Source organism: Gekko japonicus, unplaced genomic scaffold (assembly GCF_001447785.1).
Source record: "Gekko japonicus isolate JY-2015 unplaced genomic scaffold, Gekko_japonicus_V1.1 scaffold21, whole genome shotgun sequence".
NCBI lineage: Eukaryota > Metazoa > Chordata > Lepidosauria > Squamata > Gekkonidae > Gekko > Gekko japonicus.
In genome coordinates, this window is record NW_015173122.1 from 2,079,816 (window position 1) to 2,083,706 (window position 3,891).

Sequence of the window (3,891 nt, forward strand, 5' to 3'; positions counted from 1 at the left end):
CCCAATTAGTGACTCAGAGGCTGGCGGGGGCGGGCAGAGCCCCCTGCAGCGAGGGGAGGGCGGGAGGAGGGGCCCGGGGGGGGCGGCCTGGGAGAGCGCGCCTGCTGAGCCCCGCGACATGCCCGCAGGGCCCGGGCTCCGGCTTGTGCAGGAGCGCTGCCAGTCTGCTGCCGCCCAGGAAGGCGCGCCGAGGGGGAAAGCAACTCCCCTCCCCCCCGGGCCCATCAGAGGTGCTCCGCTGGGTCAGAACAAAGTGGGCCCGCATCTTTCCAGCATCTTGTTTGCTACCAGCGTGACACGGAGGCCCATCCCCCCTCCCCCCAAGCAACTGGCATTCAGAGGTGTAAAACCGGTGGGATTTCTTTAGCCAGAGGCTCTGATGCTTCTGCAGGACCGAGGAGCTCCGAGTTCCAATTCCTTCTCAGCTTACATCTTCCCTTTCCCTCTAAGCTATGGAGTCTTGTGAGCAACAATTCTACTTTGTGAGCTACTGGCATTAAAGTTGTGAGCCAGAGATCCGGCTACTGCATAAATTAGTTTGCTTTGGAGCCATCCTTCCTGAGCTAAGACAGAAATGTGTGAGCCGGAGGCTAAAAAACTGTCAGCTAGCTCACACTAACTCAGCTTAGAGGGAACACTGTTTCTAACTCTTCTTCTTCCTCTCTCCTCCCATCCTGTCGAAATTGAGATCCCCAGCTCTTTGGGCAGCGACCTGTCCAAGTAAAAATAGAGTTTCTCTAACATATTTTGACAAACATTGGGGAGGGGCCTTTGCAGAGAACTAGTGAATAGCTCTGCACTACAGGCTTGGTCTCTGATCTCTGTGGTTCAGACTGTTCAACATGACGAAAAGTATTTGAATAAGAACATCAGAGAAGCCATGTTGCATCTGGCCGGTGGCCCATCCAGTCCAACACGCCGTGTCACAGAGTGGCCAAAACCCAGGTGCCATCAGGAGGTCCACCAGCAGGGCCAGAATTCCAGAAGCCTTCCCACTCTTGCCCCCCAACCACCAGGAATGCAGGGCATCACTGCACCAGACATAAGAGAAGCCATGTTGGATCAGGCCAGTGGCCCATCCAGTCCACCAGGGTATCACACAGTGACCCACACCCAGGTGCCATCAGGAAGTCCACTAGCGGGGCCAGAACTCCAGAAGCCCTCCCACTCTTGCCCCCCAAGCACCAAGAATGCAGGGCATCAGTGCCCCAGACACAGTGTTCCATGTGTAAAAAGGTAAAGGCTCGAAAGCCAGTTGACTCCGACTCTAGGGTTGTGGTGCTCATCTCCATTTCAAAGCCGAAGAGCCAGCGCTGTCCGAAGACATTTCCGTGGTCATGTGGCCGGCATGACTAAACACCAAGGCGCACAGAACGCTGTTACCTTCCCAGTGAAGTGGTACCTATTTATCTACTTGCAATTTCTTGCTTTCGAACTGCTAGGTTGGCAGGAGCTGGAACTAGAGAGGGGAGCTCAGTCCGTCACGCAGCACACTCGGGTCTCGAACTGCTGAACTACCGACCTTCCACTGCCTGCAGTTCAGCGTCTTAACCACTTGAGCCCCCGCAGTATTGTGGCTAATGGCCACTGATGGACCTCTGCTCCATATGTTTATCCAGTACCCTCTTGAAGCTGTCTATGCATGTAGCCGCCACAATTTTCTGCAGCAGTGCTTTCCTCGTGTTCCTTACTCTTTGGGTGTAGAAGTCCTTCCTTTTATCTGTTCTCAGCCTACTGCTCATCAATTTCAATGAGTGCCCACCAGAGTTCTTGTATTGTGAGAAAGGGAGAAAAGTACCTCTCTCTCTGCCCGCTCTATCCCATGCATAATTTTGTAAACCTCGATCATGTCACCCCTCGGCCATCATTTCTCCAAGCTTAAAGAGCCCCAAGTGCTTTAACCTTTCTTTGTACGGAAAGTGTTCCACCCCCTTAATCCTTTCAGTTCCCCCTTTTTCTGTACCTTTTCCAATGCTATAATATCTTTTTTAAGGTGCAGTGACCAGAACTGCACACAGTATTCCAAATGAGGCCGCACCATAGATTTATACAGGGGCATTAAGGTACGGGCTGATTTGTTTTCAATCCCCTTCCTAATAATCCCCAGCTTCTCGCTGCTTTGTCAGGGCTCTCACCAAGTAGCCATCAGGACCTGGGGGGGGGGCGGTGCAATGGGGGAGGGGAGCTTTGTAAAGGCAGCACAGGGCTTAGGTGGGAATGGAAGCCAGCCTGGTATTTATTTATTCGTCAAATTTATGGTCAGAGCATTGTGGTCAGAGTGTCAGACCAAGATCTGGGCAAACCAGGTTCAAATCCTCACTCTGCCATGGAAGCTTGCTGGGTGACCTTGGGCCAGTCACACACTCTTAAGGGCGCTGTCACATATGCGAAATAATGCAGTTTCAACCCACTTCAGCGACCATTTGCAAGTGGATCTTGCCATGTCACACAGTAAAATCCAGCTGCAAAGTGGACTAGTAAGGTAAAGGTAAAGGTTTCCCTTGCTCAAAAGCCAGTCGAATCCGACTCTAGGGTTGCGGTGCTCATCTCCGGTTCCAAGCCGAAGAGGCAGCGCTGTCCAAAGACGTTTCCGTGGTCATGTGGCCGGCATGACTAAACACCAAGGCGCACGGAACGCTGTTACCTTCCCACCGAAGTGGTACCTATTTATCTACTTGCAATTTCTTGCTTTCGAACTGCTAGGTTGGCAGGAGCTGAGACCAGAGACGGGAGCTCACTCTGTCATGCGGCACACTCAGGTCTCGAACTGCTGAACTACCGGCCTTCTGGTCTGCAGTTCAACGTCTTAACCACTTGAGCCGCCGCACTGAAAGTGCGTTATTCCCATGAGTGTGAAAGTGCCAGCCTACCTCGCAGGATTGTTGTTGTGAGGATAAGATGGAGGAGAAGAGAACAATGTAAGACACTTTGGATCCCTGCTGGGGAAGAAGGCGGGGTATAAATTCAGTACAAGAAACAGCAGATAGAAGAAGCAGGAACTATAGCAGGGAGAGTCTGGGCTGAAGCGCCTCGGGGACTGCGGGATCTTGCTTCTTCCCCGGGGGATCTCATGCAAGGGTGTCTGCGGGAGGAAGCCCCCAGCTCCCTCCACTTCCAAGGGAACCAGCCAGGGGAAACAACACTATCTTTGGAACGTCCTACTGTCTGAGAAGTGGGAAGAGCATAGCAAAATGGAGCGCCTGTGTGGGTCTTAATCACATTCCTCCCCCCCCACAGGGGATGGGTTCATGATTGCCCTGGTAGCCCCTGTCCACACGCAGAGGGAACGAAGGGATCACTGCACCCTCCACAGGAAGGGATGCCGTGCCAGGCCCCAGCAAGTGATGATGCTGCAGTTCCGGAAGCTCTGCTGGGCCGGGTTTGAGGGCTCAAGTCCCCACCGGCAGCTGAGTCCCCTTTGGCCCAGCAAGTAGAGCAGTTATATCCACACTGGTCCTAGGCAGCTACTGGGATTGTCATAGACATGGCCAGGGGTCATTTCCTGCAGGAGTGGCGTTCCGGCAGTAAAGAGCCCAGGGGGCGGGCACATGCAACAAGCTCCACCCCCTGCTCCCACCAGCCCTCAGTCAGAGAAAGAAGCAGCCAGGTAAGTTGCAGAGCCCCCCCCCCCCCCGCCCCAAAACGCCCAGCGGGCACAAGTTAAGACCAAGTTTTATTCAGGTACAAGCTCTCCCTCCTCTGTGAGGACGTTACGTCACACACTCTCTCTCTGCCTCTCTGGTCATGTGACCACTGACCACTCAGCTGCAGGCTACCTTCCAAGCAGCTTTCTATGCTTATAACCAGGGGTCATTTCCTGCAGAAGCACACAGGACCGGTCGGAGCTCCGGCAGTAAAGAGCCCAGGGGGCGGGCACATGCAACAAGCCCC